General features: G+C 40.6%; 1 protein-coding gene across 10 annotated transcripts in view; it reads right to left on the bottom strand.

Annotated features, from left to right (window-relative positions):
* Positions 1-18236, bottom strand: part of SLC4A4 (solute carrier family 4 member 4) — a 231478-nt gene that overhangs the window by 99292 nt on the left and 113950 nt on the right. The window lies entirely within an intron of this gene.

The following is an 18236-nucleotide window of genomic DNA, read 5'->3' as shown; positions in this document are numbered from 1 at the left end:
TCGTGACCCCATCCAGCACATAATGAACAGCATTGACAGCCTCTTGAATAATCCATTTTTTGCTGGACTATTGTACACGTTCTGCTGTAAGCTCCTCTGCAGCATGTGGCATATATTAAGTCTTTGATCTGCAAAAAATCTTCAGTATTAGACAAGTGCTTACTAACAACATATTCTCTCAAGTGCCAGAAGAATGGCAGCTTTTACGTAACTATTTGCTGAGCATTCTCATCTCCCTTTGTCTTCAGTGCTGCTGAGATCATGTACCAAACTTTTGTCTATAGATTTTTTAAGTGAGACATTCCTTGGAGATACAGGGACAGAAAAAAGATCCTTCTCTCAAAAATGTCTTAACTCATCTGTAGTAGCTCATGTGGACAAGGTGTGCAATGTGGACAATCAGTCTGGCAACCTTTTAGACAAAACCAGCATCAACTTGGTCAGCCTTAACATAAAAGGCACTGCCTACAACAGAAGAAAGACTGATAATTCCAACCACAGCTGTGATAGAGACACCATTGCATGCTATACCTCAAGACTAATTAAAAACTTTTCCAAACAGTTATCCACTCAAGAGAAGACTGTCAATAACTGTCTTCAAAAGCTGGGTTTCTTTCAGCTGCAGACAATAACAATAATATCTATATAACAGGTCAGGAGCAGAGGCAGCTACATATTCCAAATGAAATGCATTATTGATAAGCTCCCACAGACACACGGTTAGCAAGTTGAGCCAGACCGAATATTTAATATATTAACAATGCAAGTCTCTGCCTGCTCAAATCAATGCAAGGCTCCACTGATTTCAAGAGTGCAGAACTGGGTGTATGTGGACCACACAGTTCTCTGTGGGTATGCTGTATCTAGCTGCTAATTGGCACTGACGAGCTTCCAAACTGCTAAAAAACCAGGAAATTTCTCTTTATCACCTTTTAAAATTTTTCTAGATTCACTGAGTGCCATTTTTAATTACATCAAAGGCAGTGACGCCTCTGAGACTTATTTTTACTAAACAACTAGCCCATGCTTCTGTACCACAGCCTGTGCCCTGTAACAAACCATACTGTCTCTAAGCCCTGGCATGACAAACTACATAACAAGCAATTCATTACAAAATATGGATAACAGCAGTACTTTTTGAATAGTCCTGGAGGTCAGCCATCTTACTTCAAGTGGTGTGAAACTGCTATAGCAGCACATTTTTAAGGAGCTATTACTGAGCAGCTGCCAAAAATCTTTAATAAAGAAAAAGCAGCACCTAGAGAAAGTCTGGGTTTTTTCTGAGCTTTGTAACATTTCCCACTGTCACACAGATACGGGATGCTGTCTGGCAAAACTCCCTTGGACTTGAATAACAGTCAGGTCTCCAGTTAAACCATTTAGCAGCACGGTGGCTGCCATACATAACAAAGTTCAAAAATTGCTCCCTAATTCTCAGCATTTTTCTTTTTCTCTGGCTTTTCTCTGTTTTCCTTTTTAAAGCAATATGTCTTCCACAGTCTTTTCCAGAGACATGTTCTGGGGTCCTATTCTAGTATCTTAAATATCTTAACCACGTTAGTGATCATGCACAACTTCCCCCTGTACTTCCACTGGCATCAACAGCACAATGTGGGCGCAACTGCTCAACATAAGCTAGCACAAGAGAAAATTCCTATTCCTCTGGTGAGCAAATTTTCTTTTCCAACCCTGTAATGCAGCTCCCTCAAAGGTAACTTTAAAGCTGTTTTGATGTGATGCAGTCCCTGCAGATGTTTCCTTGCATCAGCTACAAGCCCTCCTACCAAACTATTAACTCAGTTTACCACTGATTATTTACCTGTGCCCCCTTTTTTAGGTAGTGGTGAGAGTACAGTGACATTTTTAAGGACACAGCTATAACAACTCTGGGCTCTTTTTCTGAGTTTAAGCTTCCACACAGCGACAAGAAGAAACTTCCCTTCCCTCTCTGCGCTTTAAAACTAACCCTCTGGCTGCAATAGACAATTTTCTGCCTGTTAAGCTCTTCTCACAAGCAGGGTTTCATCATTGTCTATTTGTCCCCTTCAATCAATCTCCACATCAGCTCTGACCACATCAGCACTTCTAGAAGCTTTCTTCAGCGAGGGCTTGACAGAAGACGACCAACCCGCAGAGGAAGGAAGCCAAGCACAAGCATGCAAGGATATTCTTTTTTTATTCCTGTAGCTTCAGTGCATGCCGAGCCCTTTGTCCCATGTGCTTTTCAACCAGTGTCTCTGGCTGCAATGGAGCCCATCTCTTGTTGCCAGGCAGTATTTCAAGGAGTACTGAATGTCTCTGGCATCCAAAACTTTTTGCTTTCAACTCTTTTCATTCTGCCCCCTCTGTTTTAAATGTTGCCAAGTACCTCGTCCACTTCAGGCATGGACAGAAAAAGCACGTTGTTATTCCTTACAATCGTCACAGAAGACCAACTGGTATAAGAGAGTAAAATACATGCACTGAGAGGGTTCTACAAGTTGTTATTTCTTCATGATCACCTGTCCAGCTTCCAACACCACACAGGAGAGAGATGCCACAGCCTCTCATCAGCCACGAGGCTCAAAAGTACAAATTACTGCTGGGGGAGAGTTAAATAAATTAGGGCTGGTTTTTCCATATCTCTGCATGCAGGACAACTATTTACAAAATAGGTATCAATGGCTGGGTCCCATCTGAGCAGTTTTGTTTGGCTGAGGTGTAAGTGGCAGGATGAAGCGCCAGGGGTCAGGGATCGAAGCCGTGTCCCACAAACCTGGCAGAATAAATAACATGAAAAACCTCTACCAAGGTGAATTTCATTTTCAAGGCTGACAAAACACTTCCTCAGAATCCATAACGTGACCTTCTTTTCATCTGAGTAAAATTATCAAAGGCAGTGGTTTGTTACCAGGCATTGTTCTGAACAGCAATGAATACAGCTGTCCTGCTTGGGTTGAATAAAGTACAGCAAAGGGGCACCGCAGTGGTTGACAGAGGGAAAATGAAGATACAGAAAAAGATGAAAAGGCATCTGTTACCGATATAACTAGAACTGGTCATCACCAGAGCTGGTGTTGGATGTGGAAGGCATTCCCTTTCTCCACATGATGGAGATGATGCATATGCATTGGCTGGTCTGACAAATGCACATCTCCACATTTTAAGCATTAATGTGTGAATTTGGCAGCCTAAATCCATTTGGAGCTTAGGAGGCCACCTCACCTTGAATATCAGGAAGAGTAAGGTGCCAACCTCCTTTTAAATGTTTTGAAAAAGCTCAGCTTTTCTTTTTTTCTATCACCTTCTGAAAAGCTTCATTCAGTGACAAACCACTTTTTTGGTTCTTAAAGGTCAGCAGCCACTTATCTAAAAAGCTGCAAAGCCAGGGTGAGAATTCAGACAATTCTTTCATTGACTGGGAGAGCAGCAGAATTTGGCCTGACAGAGAGGCTACAAAACCAGTTAGTTTCATGCTTGGATGTTGGTTTGCTCATACTTCCCTGCTGCAGCACAGCAAGTTCAACCAAGTAGATCCACCACTTCAGACCCGCATTTTGGATGACAAAAGCCTGTCCTCAGCACTTCCCTCACTTGGAATCCCTGGACATGTCATGATCATCCTGATGAAATTGTCACCATCCATTAGCAGTGTAGCAAAGCAAAGCTTCTGGTGGATAAATCACTTCTCTGAGGGCATTTTCTTTTACTCTCAGAGTCAAAACAGCTCAGAAAAGGGCTCTCGCAATGGTATTTCAGTAGCAGAAAGACCCTATTGAGATACAGACACAATAACGAGTTTCGTTCCTGCCTTTAAAAATTAACCACCATTAACTTCAGGCTCTGAGTGGCTCCAGGCTGCCAGCAGCACACTCCTTCCAACTGGCTTCCCAGAAAAACTCCTGATTCAACTTGTTCTCAAAAGCCTGGTGACATTTCTGCAGCTCTTGCTCTTCACCGGTTTCCCCTTGCAACAGAAAGCAGAGTTCAAGCTTCTGATTCCTTTTTACTCAGCTTCACAGACTCACCCCCCACCTCCTACACAAGCGCTAAACCTCCACAGAACATGACTGTGCTGGAAAAAAACAGGTTTGTTGCTTTATAAAGCTCTGCACAAAGGTCTGAGCCTTCAGATGTGCCCCACTACCCTGAAGCAGAACCCACACAGACCAAGACCTGCAAACGCATCCCTCCGTATAAGACAAATTCAGTTGTTGGGTATCCCTCGCACAGTGAACTTGGAAGGTTGCACAGCTGGATTAACTGCTGACAAGAGGCGAACATTAAGTCTGTATTTTGAGCCATTTTATATAAACTCCCAAATCTCTCATCAGTGAGAGGAAGGGATGTAAACTGTCAGGGTATTATACAGCAGGCATTTCAGCAAATGCTAACAGCAAAAACAAACACTGGAAGAAGGAAAATGAGATAAAATAAGTTTGTTAAAAAAATAAATAAATAAAAAAAATCAAGCGAAGGCCAATGAAAAGTTCATGAGAAGCAATGTCAGGCTAGAAACGTATACCCCTCCCTGGTTGCAAGGGCCAAATTTCATGGTTGACCTTGGCGTCTACTGCACAGCAGAGAAAAGAGATATTCTCATCAGACTCCAAAGTACAAGAAGGAAAATTGACTCTGGCAAGGCAATAGCTTCAGTGGATTTGCTAAGGACTCACCTATACTGGAAGGTAGTTTTAGTGCTTTAAGCACATTTCTGTAATTCACTCAATCAAATATAAGTGTAAAATATTTACGCTTTTGGGAAAGGAATACAACCAGGACCTATACTAGTAAAATTGTGTGAAATAAAAATAATAGACCATTATCCAATGTATTTATACGGTAAAACTAAGCATAGGCCAGCTTTTAGTAAGTGACTGTACTGTAATTAACATCAATATACTCACAAAAAGGATATAACTAAAACTGAAGAAAGAAGAAAGCTGTGTCAAACCAAACTATTTTTTCACTGAAAAATGAGAAATTTCGTATCGAGAGACATATCTGGAGGCTACTTATGGAATACAAAGTGAGCCACACAGAGATACACTTTTACCAAAACAACAGAGAGGCTCAAAAACAGTAAAGAAGCACAAGTATACAGAATAAAGAGGCAAAGCCCCACCTCACTGTACCATTCAGAAACATATCAGTCCAACACAAGTCTAGGTCAAAGCATAACTAGCAAACGTGAAACATAAGGAAGATTTAACCAAAAAAACAGAGAATAAGTACACAAGGTGTACAAGGAAAATGAATTATTTAAGAACATTAGCAGCAGGAACTTGAGAACCAGCAGGTGAACTGGACCACCTAAGAACAAGACAGCCAATTAGGAGGATTAAAGATTTTGCAGAAAAGCAAACCAGCTTCTTCGTGTGAAACTTAACCACAGAGGTGGGTGGAAAGACACTTAACCTTTTTCAAAGGCTAACGTGTGAGGCAGCTCAGACATGAAGATGTCTGCAGAAAGAGGAACAAAAAATAGAGATTAACTCAACGGCAGTAAGTGGCCAAGACCCCTCGCTCTCACATCTCATAAGACCCTGTCCAGCCTTGAGGTTTTAGCAAGGTCTGGAATATTTCACACAGCCTGAAACTGAAGAAAACAATAATCAATCCATGCAAATCACCATGAATTGGTACCCAACTAATTTAACACACCAAATGGGATACCACCTACTGCAGCAGAACAAAACAAATTATTTTATCTGATTTCCACTTCTTTCTAGACTCCAGGTACTGCCCTTTGGAGGTTTTCTACCACCTTTCAATCACATTGTGGTTTCAAAAAGTACACAAGGTTAGCATGCCTTTATTTTTCTTCCACTACTAAAAACACAGTGAATCTAAGCTGCCACAGCCTGTTTGGACTTACAGAGACTGGGGTTGCTGTAGTAAAAAACAAAACCATTAGCAGAGTTCTCGGAACCAAAGCACTACTTAAGCAGATTTTTTTCTTTCTTTCTTTTAACTTTAGCAATTATTGGTTTATGTAATTGCCTAACATTTAATGTTTACAGCAATATTTTACAACTAATTTACATGTAGTTCACTAAATGCTTTAGGGTTAATTGGTCTTTTGTTGTGCATTAAGTAGCTTGTTAATTATTAGACAGTTGGAAGGTAAAAACAAGTAGGAGGTCAGTTTGAGGATGGCTTGGACTGAACAAAATGGCCACTTGTAATTAACAAAATGCACGGGGTTGATTTTTGCATAAGCATTGACCTTCCTAACGGTCAACCCCATGTTAGCCCTAAAGTAGGCAAGCCATGAGTGAATGGTGTATTTCACAGGATTACGTCGTTTCCTTCTACCTATGAGAAGGAGGATACAACAGGACTCATTTACTGACTTTACTGCTTACAGCAATGTGCACGATGTAAAGATGAAACTGTAGGAGGAGAGAGTAGATGCAACTCCTTGTTCTCGGCAGGAAGAACATAACAGGGAAGATCAACATTTTTAAACACACTCCAGACAAAACAGGTGGAACAAGGAATGCAAAGAGGATCCAGAGAGATGTCTCCTTAGGCCATCCCTAGATCACCAAAATCAAGCACCCACACTTCCCAGTTTCTTGATTAGAGCACACCCAGGCCACATCTCCATACCATACTGTGGCAAGAATAATTTTGTACCACCTGTGCTAAAAGGGAGCACCCAGGACACTTAAGTAATCTTTGCTCTGAGTACTGTCAGCCCAGATGCATCCAAAGAGATCAGAATGGTTCAAGAGGAAAAAAAAATATTTAAAAAATCACTATCCCTCCTTGTGGCTCTATTTCACCTTCACTTCTAACAAAAGTGTGATTTGGACACAATATCGTAACTTAGAAACCAACATTAATATCTTAATTACCAAGCTGGCCCATTCTTTGAGCAGAGGTTTGGACCAGATGACCTCCATACATGCCTTCCAACCTAATTTATTTTATTCTGTTGGAGAACTCCAAATCTAGCTGATCTTCAGTTATCACTGCTGCCCAACCATGAGTGCTTTGCCAGGTTTTCAGAACAACTTTTAGTAATGAAGAGAGACTGGAAACCCTATGCTGGTTTTAATGATCTGCTTAGCATCATGGTCTGGAAGTTGATATCAGAAACTGGAGTAACAAAAAGCCAACTTCATATATTAGAAATATTTCTAAAAAATCACATCCAACTGGAAAAATTTATGTCCTGTCTTTACCACGAAAAGTGTTTCCATGGCTTCTTCTCACCAGGTGCCCCAACACCAGCTTATTTGGCTTTTAGGAAGATAGAGCTACTACTACCCACACGTCCTGTAGCAGCCCAAAAGGTTTTATTCAGGAATCCACACCCTAACTATTCTGGATGCTGCACAGACATACTGACGTAGCTAAAAGGAGACACCAGAAGCAATTAAACCAAACCAACTGGAGGCTTGGTTTTAAAATGCATTAGAGAAGTCACGTAAGTTTCTTGCATGGGTACTCTCATTTAGAATTGAAGTGATCTTTATCAGACAAAACTTAACTGGAGTTATTACAGACTTAATGCCATGAAAAGATTTTTTTTTTTTTCAGGACCCTCTATGCTAACTAACGCTTTGGAAACACCAAGGGCTCCCCCAGCACAACTCAACTAACTCCATGTGCTGTCCCACAGGACAGCCAGAGGAAAACAGCAAAACAACTCCAGAACAACACTGCTTCAGGGAATCAACCTTGACCAACTCAACATGGCATCAAACTCAACCTGTACTTCTTAAAATCCCTCCTCAAGCACAAAAAAGTGGCCTCATCTGCAAAAGCAATGAGCACCCAGCAGCACAGTTGGCTTTAAGCAGTGTTCAGGACTTAAAAAATCAAGAAAAAAAAAGAAAGATAACAAATCAGCCAGATACTAGTAATAAACTTTCAAACAACCTGCGATGGAAAGGACAAATGAACAGTATTTTCCAAAACATATTCCATCAAAACAGCATTTCCTCAAATGTAAATCATTTTACAAGTACTGATCTCCTTAGTGTCACTAAATGCTATCTTTAACTCTTTTTAACTGGTCACACTGCATTTTAAATTGTTTTTTGAAATTATAGTAGAAGTATATAAACATGATGTGTTGAAACACTGAACTGTTAAAATACGGGAATTAAATTTAAAAACTCTGTGGTTTTACTGTTGCTCAAATATCATTACCCTGAAATAAAGAATGTACTTGTTTTTTTAAAAGAAATACTTGATTATTAGGAAAGTCTCAGTGTGTGGCAAGTTTCTGCAAATGATTAATTATTATAACTCAGCAAGGGGTGCTGCTGTTTTCCTTCTGACCCTAGGAACATGCACACACTCTGGATGGGTTTAAGGATAGCAATACAGAAATGTCACCCTTCCTGAGCTTTAACACTTTTTTGGTCCCAGCTCTTCAGCCACTCATTCCCCCTTCCCCACTGGGATCAGCCGTCTCTGCTCGGACCAGTCTGTTTTGCAGATTCAGCTTAGCACACAGCCATGAAACCAGTTAGATGGCCACAACGACGAGGACAGGCACTGCTGTAGGGAAGGTAGAAAGGAGTTGAGGCACGATGGGAGCTTTGTAAAGGAGACATGACCCCAAGAGAAACATGCAGTCAAAGTCACAAACCACCCAGCAAAAGTGTGCCGTGCAGTTGAGTGACCTTGGGCTGCGCTGTTGAAAGTTCACAGCCCGGCAGCTGGGCAGGGCTCAGTTAATACCGATATTCAAAGGACCCTGTCCCTGTGCCAAGCACACAGTCCGTATGACAAGGGTCGCTTTGTCCTGCAGTCCCCTCCACCTCCTAGCACATGGGAAACTTCAGAAATTCCCTTGCCGAGAAGAACAACTAAGCTGAGTAATTTGGAATTACAGGCTTTCAAGGTTAGTTTGCTGCTGGAGCCAAGACATATTTCCAGTGCTTCTCAGGACTGAAAACAACCTTCTACTTTAAATGACTCGCCTTTTATCTTTAATAAGGGATTAGGAGTTATTTTTCCAGCTAATACCTTAAAATCCAGATAATCATAAAAGCAATCAGTAATACCCAATATATGTTAATTACTCATTTTCTTCTCATCTCTCGTTGGCATGCTGTCAATCATGTACATTAATTTGTCTATAATAAGGCCGCAAATCAAAATCAACAAAAAGCTTCAGGTCCTCTGAGGAGTCACAGGTTTAGACTTGGAGGATTAACAACAGATTATATCTGCAATGACAGTGAAGAAAACAACATTATGGCCAAAGACATGCTGAACTATCCAACCCGCCACTTACCTACACCCGGACCTGCGATCTCCCAGCACACTAACTTCCCACGGGAGCCTAACAAAGTACAAAGCTGCTGTAGGATAAGCTAACGAGGCACTGGACAAACTTTTCAGCTAGATGGCAATAACAGGAGTCAAAGTCATCCTTGTCGAGTTATTCCCAGTGAAATGTGACCCTAAAATCATTTGAAGTTTTCCACAATAGGCTACACTGGCCTTTCCGAATGGAATCTATATGAATAGCTTTACATTCAATATCAGATGGTGGCAGAGGGAAAAGCCAAAGATGCTGGAACAACGATAATAAACAGCACATTGCGCAGACAGGTAATACCTATGACTGCATACAATCTGAAAGGATAGGATGTCATTAAAAGACCATGTCCAGCTCCTTACACCCTCCTGAGGACATGGAAATGCAAGCACCCAGCAATTGTCTTCTACCCAGGGAAAACACTGGACCAACGCTGCTGTCTCAGCTCAGGAAGGTCAGTCCAGCAAGTAATGATGGAGAGGACGAAGCAAAGAAGACATCTCTGCAAAAGCAGGGGAGGGACGTACCCCAGAAGGCTGAATTCCAGATAAAACCCTCATGTCACAGCCCGGTCTGGAAGTAATTCCCCCCATCAATAGCAAAGTACCACACAACTGCATTCAGCGCAGGTCCCTAGCCTTGTTTCTCCAGTACAGAGCCACTGATGAGCTGTTTAAGCTAGTGATGCAATTGATTTTTACAAAAACAGTGTTGCTCATAAGATAAGAGCTCTCCAAAAAATGTTTTATATGCTTTTCTGTTGATGTCCCTAGCATATAGGATACACTACATTCATGTAAATGGTTTGATCCCACGAATAAGGACAATTCTTTGGCAGTAAGCAAAGTAAGTTCGGTTCAAGCAACAAAACCACCCAGGCTGGACAAATCTGAACCATTTGGCAGCAGCCACCAACAGAGAAGAGGAGTCCATCAGATCTCATGCTGCCCCTTCCCCGAGCAACAGCTCCACAGTCAGCAAATGGTCATGTTGCGCGATGATCCCAGAGACCTGCAAGACTGCCTGCATGCCCAAAAGCTTGTCTTTTTTACACATTTCAGAGTCAAAGTCAAGTGCTTGAAAATCTCCTCTTTTGCTAAAAATTATATTCTTCCCCTTGAAAAAATTATGTTAGAGATACTAAAACATGATCTTTCAAATCAGTTGAGAAATAGCACAACTAGCTTATTCTTCCACGCCTTTCTATGTACAAAGCAGTTTCTAAATTGTGAATACACTTTGTGACAAAGCAGACATCCAGAAATTAGACATCTGCACATCTGAATTCAACCTCAGGAATACAATGTAAGACTGAAGGGAAAATAGACATTTCACAGAAACTTCCCTATAACACAAAATTAGGAGGCTAAGATCTTGGTGAAAAAAAAATAAAAAATCTAACACAGCACAGATACTGTAACAAGGAAAAGCTTTCTCTGCTCACAACAATAGTATCTCTGTCATAAATCACTAGCCAAACCCTTCTCTTCCAGATTTTCACCTGCAGACCATGGAATTAGAGATGAGCCTAGATTGGAAGAACTTCTGGAAATCATCTGCTCCAAACTGGTGTTGAAAGCAATGCTTTCGATTAGGTACCCAGGGTCCCATCAAACTGAATCTTGAACATTTCCAGAAAAGGAAATTGCACCACTTCATCCTGCAATGTTTGCTCTCACAGTGAAGAATATTTTTCTCATACCCAGACAGAATTTCCCCCGGAGCAGCTTGTGCTCATTTCTTCCGGTCCCATCACTGCGCAACCTTCTGAGATACATCATCGAGACAACGGGCCTCACATGTAGCTCTCCTAAGAGCACCACAACTGCATGGACACAGCCAACTCAGGTTAAATTTCAGGACTGCCCTTTTCTGTCCAGCCGAAACCTAATTCCACTTTATTGCTTGGTTCATTACCTTCTTCATATGCCAGCAGTGTGCACATCACAATGCCATGTCCTAAATCCAGTGCAAGTTCTAGTCAATCCCTGCTCCTTATGCTCACGCTGGGGGCAGGAAACATTGAGGCAAGTCCCTAATGTGGATCAGGACTTCGGATACAGGCTGAATTGCTCCCAGGTAAGATCAAAAGGCTTGAGAGCCTTCATCTATGAAATTCAAAGGCCTTTCCATTGCACACGGTCAAGCAGGCTTTCACAAAGCTTAGACTTTGGGGTAATTTGGACAAATTTTCACCTGGGCAATGACTGGCAGACATAGACAACTGTTTTCCAGTGTCGGATGTAAAACACAGGTGGAATCTAGTTTCCAGAGACGAGGATCACTAGAAAATTTTTTTTGTTAGGTTCTCTGAAACCTTTTCTAAAATTTTAAATAGAAATTTATCCCTGCTTTCCTTCCTCCTCCTCTTCCCCAGAAGAAATGGTAGCTCAGGGTAGACACCTAAATGAAAAATTCAAGTCCTAATGATTACATTTTAACAAAGACACAAGCAAGGACCTTAAATTCTCCATTTTAACTGTCTACATACCATCATTTAACTCTAAGAAAAGAGAGTGTTATGTTTAATGTATAGGTGATAAAGATGTGAGTAATCTACCACCCAAATGCTTCAATATTCAGACTGCCTTTGCTATGACTTTATGGTTCTGTTGAGTTTATCTTCACTGGCCCTACAAGTATCTGAGTCCCATGTTTCCCTGTTCATGGAAGAGTACTGCCCTAGCAGTTCATAGTTCACTGGATGTCATGAGTTTGGAGAATTTCCTGGATCTATCAGAATCTGATTTGGGCAGCAAGGAAAGAAATGCTGTAGCAAGTACAGATGTACCTACTTGTAATTACATATAGCATTTACATTCTGCCCTTGGTGCAGTAATTTCTTCAATTGCCTGAGTCATGAATATCTTAAAACTGGCTGCTTTCATTCAGCTTGCTTTACAATTCTAACACCATCCATCACATAACTTGTGGGGAAGGAAACAGCAAACCATGACCTTCAGACATTTTTTTCATAGTGCCCTGACAGCTATACTATGAAAATTGAAGCACTCTGTGAACTTATGACAAAATGTTTGGAAAAGTCATCAGTAATGGCTTTGAAAGTCAACAAAGATGAAATTGCCAGCATCCACTGTTTCTACCCTACAGCATCAATAAAGTCTTATCAGAAATAAATGCTTAAAAATATTTCGTTAAAAAACCTTTGACAACCTTTCCATTGGATTTTTTTGGCATTACAGCACCCCTAGGAGTGTGAGACACTTAGCCAATGACTCATACCACAGTTACAGTACTGACGGCATTGCACTACCAACCTTCATGGGAAACAAGTTCTCATGTGCTGGGCTTAGGCTTCATGTGCCTGACTAATAACAGCTAGTCCCCAGACCAGAAGTTTAATAAAATACTGAGAAGTAGCAACTATGCACCAAGTGCACACATAACCTTTGCACTACCCAGAAATGAGTTTAATTAGCTTGTACATCAAAACTGAACACTCTCCATCACATTCATGTATCTTTTCACATCAATGCACCTTTCAGTTTCAAGACTACAGTATTTGAAATCCCAGCTCTCTTGAAAACACGCACATCCCATGGAGTTGATTTCCTGATACCTCAAAACATCTCCCCCCATTATCTCCAGAGTCAGCACTGATGTAAGACCAGGAATCATCTGGCTCCCAGTTCTATTAATAGAGGCTCTGCCTTCAGACAGTGACGGTGGCCAGGGCAACACCTTGGGTCACGAAACACGCTGCGTGTTTCCTCTCTCCGGAGCGTGACGTGCAGACGCTTGCTCCTGCCTGGCCAGCACAAGTGACTGCAGCACCCCAGGAGCCTGCACAAGATGTCAGCACTCACTGCTTTTCAAGTGAGAGTAACTAAGTCACATCAGCTGTCTCTTGCAGGAAAAGTACAGAGACTTGGCCCTTTGCTGCAGTAATTATACTCCGGATATATATACACGCACAGATGAAAGGAAGGAAAACCAGCTCTTGTTTGCAAATGCAGGTGACTATCCCTCATACAAAACACAATTATGCTGTCAGTTCCTTCAACCCCTAGTCACAGCCTTCACCACAGCTGTGGTTTTGTACAGATGACAACTCCATACATTCGTTTTAACTTGCCTTAACAGAACTTGCTTTTAAAACATATCTAATTTGCATATAGGCTAATTTTTAGGGTTCAAATGTTCTCAACCTTACCAATTCACCTTACACTTTAGCATAGTTATCTTCCCTTAGCTCTTGCCCATAGCTGCCAATACATCAGCTACCTGCACAATGACCAGACGGTTCTTATTTTCTCCAGATCCCTACTCATAATATTCACCACTTCTTTCTCATTTCCTTGGAGCTGACAGAGCATTTGCTAATTGCAGCAGTGCAAATTCTACAGTGCAAGTCTCAGCACATGCTTATAAACCCTGCATTTTTAAAAAAAATTTTTTAAAAAAAGCAAAAAATAAGTAAGTTTTTCAAGTATCTTTACATCACGGCTACTTAACGCATATAGGAAAATCAACCAGAGGGCTGAAAAAAAGGGAGATGATGGCAAAGCTCTGGAGAAGGCCACTCTATTCTTTCATAGATTTCTGATTAACACACAATTTTGGAAGGAAGAGGACAATGGGAGAGGTTAACCAGCCAAGATCACCCAGAGGGTTAGTGACAGGGAGCCAAAAATGCAACTTGGCTTGCCTGACTCCACTGCAGTGTTCTCCCCATTAGATTATATTGCCTATTACAGAGCCATGGTACGCTGACCCTCTTCTCCTGCCTGAAATACAGTTTAGCACAGGGCCCAAAATGAATTCATCACCTATTGCATTAAGGATGAGCAAAAGTGTAATGTAGAGGGAGAAGGAGAAGAAGTTGCAACTTTTAAAATCTTTTTTTTTGCTTGTTTGTCAATGTCCTAAAGATTTTTATAAGAAAGCAACTCGTTATTTATCTATTTGTGTCCTTTTCTTGGAAGTTAATTATATTTTTAAGTGGAGCATACTATTTTAGGGACAGGTATGAAAAACAGAAGTGGTTTTGACAGCATTGAAAAGTTTGCTGGACTTCTGACCTTTCTCTCTTGTTTCAAAGGACTTTAGGAAATGCCTGGAGAATAGATCTCCTGAAGACATGCAAGGCAGGTTATTCCTTTTAATATTACATTTGGCAACACGGTAGGCAAGAAGAAATGCACCTCAGAAGTGCTAAAAGTAGTGGGCCCTCACAACAAGAACTCAACTCCAGCAAATTGGAGAATTATTTTCCTCTTGCATGGATCATCTCCTTTTAAATACTTTCTTAATACACTGATTTAAAAACTAACAAATTAAATTAAGATCCAAACTGTACCCTAATCTACCAAGAACATGACAACTAATAAGAACACTGAATAAAGAGCAGACAGTACATGTTTGATTCCAAAGACTAGGGCAAATCAAATTGCTTAATCCAAGTGAGAATCAGTAACTAATCATCTCATCTGAGACTATGCAAACGTGCTAAACTAGTTTTTGACAGTGGTATCTTCTATAGTGCAGAAATAATACTACTGTCAGTTTACTTTATTAAATTATTCAACTCATTAGAGAAATTAAATGGGAGGTGACAAAACAGGAGAGCTTGTTTATTTCTTCTGAATTCTGAGCTTAAGAGAAGGGGCAGGAAGATGACATCCAAGGAGAACTGGGAACTCCACTAGCTCATTAGCTCAGATAATACTTCCCTTGATTTCTAAAGTGATTTCAACAGGAGTAAAAAAGCCAAACACCAAAACCCTCAAGTAGTTGCACCAATACAAATGAAGGCAGCCTTCATCTTGTATATTTTAAACTGAATTTCAGACTCTATCCACATAGAATTTGACAAAATTATATAAAAAGGTAGTCCTCTCAATCTCCAGTCAGATACCAGCATGAACACTTGAACTTGGACATCTACAGGTAACATAGCAAGTCAAAGCCAGGTTAAGCACCAGAGTTGAGCGAGGAATTCGTCTGAGCAGCCAGAAGGTATCTGCTTCAGGGTCTGCTGAATCACTCCCCAAGACTTGACTGTGCAAGTTAACTACATCTCCAGTGACCATAATGGCAATTTATAAATGCCTCTACTGTATGCTGACACCCACACAGAGGTACCTAAATTTAGGTGTTTGTGTTCTGCCTCTAGTAAATAAAAAATGCATTGGTTGCTAATTTCTAATGCACAAAGATTAGATGCTGAATACCTGTAGATTACATTATCAAATTAAAACAAGTATTTATAAATGTGACCTGGCTACCAAAATGTAATGATCGATTTATTGTGAAAGAAATATTAACAGCAAATCAATCATTGAGAATCAACTTCCTTTTAGGAAGTCATTAAAATTATATAGCCAGATTAAAATCCATTATTTAAATTAAAGTTTCCTACTTGCTGATTCAAATCACTGGTGACATCGAATTATTTTTTTTCATAATTTTTATTTTTTAAGGCAAATCAGGCTCCCTGATGAACAGTCTCATACAGTACTTCAGCTACTGACTTAAATTCTCCAGAGTAAGATGCACATTTTCATGGCTCTGAGAAAAAAGCAACATTACCTCAACCTCAACAAGGCTGGAGCAGTCTGCAAGCAAGAGACAGCAGTGAAGCTGCAGAGTGAAAATGCATTCACTGAGAATCTGTAATACTCATGCCAAGACACACATGGATCCATCTCAGCCTTTTCAGATTGCAGAATTTTAACAGTTTTATTTGGGTATGCAAATACACACACAGAGAAGGGATATTTTTAAAAAAAAAAAAAAAAAAAAAAGCAAGCTTGGCTTAAAGCCTACTGAACTTTTAAAAAGAGACTGGAAAATTATGTTAAGAAATACGCAGTTGATTTTCAGGGAAATTAAATTCCCCACCTCCCCCTATCTCCCAGTTCAAAGTATTTGCTTAAAGCTATATGTAAAACTAAGCTGCTGCAGAGAGAGGAATCTCCTCATTTCCCCAGTCCTCTACAACAAAGTGCTGGGGCAAACCTTGCCAGGGATACAGCTAAGAGCAAAACCAATGCGCGTCACTGAAACCCCCATTTCAGGAGCCACCATACCTTGCTATGTCACTTAAGCTGATGAAGTTTGGAAGAAAGGAAAATGAACTTGTTTGGGGGTTTCATTTATTTCAGAGTGAGCAAAGAACAGCAGTTTGGTGTCACAAACAAACTGATAGACCCTTGCTACAGAGATACCGAAAAAGAAGCCTAGGCTATTAACTTTAAAATCATCTCCTGTGACGGGCCACATTCATCTGTACAGAGGAAATGTTACCAAGTCTTCATTGCCTTCTGTTTTTAAAAGAAGAGTTCAAAGAATTTTGAAACCTTGACTGATGCAGTAGCATATGTGAAGTCAAACTGAGGACAGCACATGTGCTCATATATCAACATCAATCTGTTTTCTTCCCCTGAGTTTTTAGTAAATGGATTTCATGCAGCAGCAAACTCAGAAAAATAATAAAAAATAATAAAATAAATCTGCCAGCAATCTGCTGTGCATTAACTGCTGTACTTGTACTACACCAGCACCTCTTCCACCCATGGGCTGCAATATGAACACTGTGCAGTTCTCAATATCCCCACCTTAATGAACATCCTACGGACAACTCCATCACATGGAAAAGTAACTTCAGAAGAAACAGGGAGGGACTGTTTGCTACATGTTTCCATCAAGTGCATTCAAGAAAATAACACAAAGAAATAAAAGTCAGAAGCTGTTTTCCAGGTGTTTCTCAACTCTGTGGCAGTCAAGAAGCCACAGAGAAGCGGACAGCTCTTTCAGATACCTGTTCCCTAAAACACAACCCAGGTTCTTCTGCGTGACTTTGAGATGAAGTCAAATGTCTGCCAACAACATCACGTCAAAGATGGAAACGGTTCAATTCACTGCAGGTTCACAGACAAAGGAAGACCTGGTCTAGATTTAAAAAAAGCTTTTCTTCAAAACACACTTGTTTTTTATCCCCCAAAGAGACAGGAAATTGTGAGCAATAAACCTCAAGGATTTCTTTTCTAAGATTACTGCATTTGAAAGCTGTCCTCAACTAGAGATTCCCATTTTAAGCACATGCTTTGCATAACTGAAAGAAAATACGTGACCTTGATAGGAAGCAAAATATTTCTTGCAAAACATTTACTCTTGCTCTTGCTATGTAAAATCTGTTCTTCCTAAATGAAGGACACCAAACCCACATTACTCGAAAAAACGTCACACCAGATTTAATCGGAGGAGGATGTTTTTACAACAAGTTAAGCACTGACCTTATGTTTCTGAAACAGTGGGCTTCCAAGAACTGAGCATCTTCTCCTCTGCACCAAGTGCTATCTTGGCCATGTGGGCTTTCAACAGGCACTCCCTTTCCAGTGTCATGAGAGAAAAAGGCACCAGTGCAGTTCAACTTGGACAAGCTCCATCCAGCTCTCCACATCTCAGAAAAGTACAGTTCAATATCACCAGTCAATGTGCAAGGGACCCTCTGGCTCACTATGTCAGCCATGGCCCAAGAACATCTGCAAGACCACCAGATATCCCTGGTACTGCCCTACCTCATCCCAGTCAGTTTAAGAATGAAGCTGTCATTGACTGCAAGAGCAACATACCTACAGCAACATCAAGTTGGGCTCAAAACTAACTTAACTAGAGCTAAAGGCTTCAATGGCCCAACACAGAAGACTCACATGAAGCTGCTCTGGTAGGAGTCAGAAAATTGATCTTGCCTCCAGCCTGTGCCTAAGAACACAGTTGGTATACTCTAGGAAATACCTTTCCCTTTTTTTCCTGCAATGAATACTTTCTCCCACTACAAGGGATTGCAGAGATATTAAAAAAAAAAAAAAAAAACAAACAAAAAACAACCAAAAAACAAACCACAAACAAAACACCATCACAGCAAAAGAAAAAAGGAGGGAAAAAAAATAAAGCCCCGAATTGAACTCTGCAAATGACTGCGTAACAGCAGAAAGCAGATCAA

Source organism: Athene noctua, chromosome 4, assembly GCF_965140245.1.
Source record: "Athene noctua chromosome 4, bAthNoc1.hap1.1, whole genome shotgun sequence".
Classification (NCBI taxonomy): Eukaryota; Metazoa; Chordata; class Aves; order Strigiformes; family Strigidae; genus Athene; species Athene noctua.
Note: the sequence above shows the minus strand (reverse complement) of the source record. Positions and strands in the feature narration are given on the sequence as shown.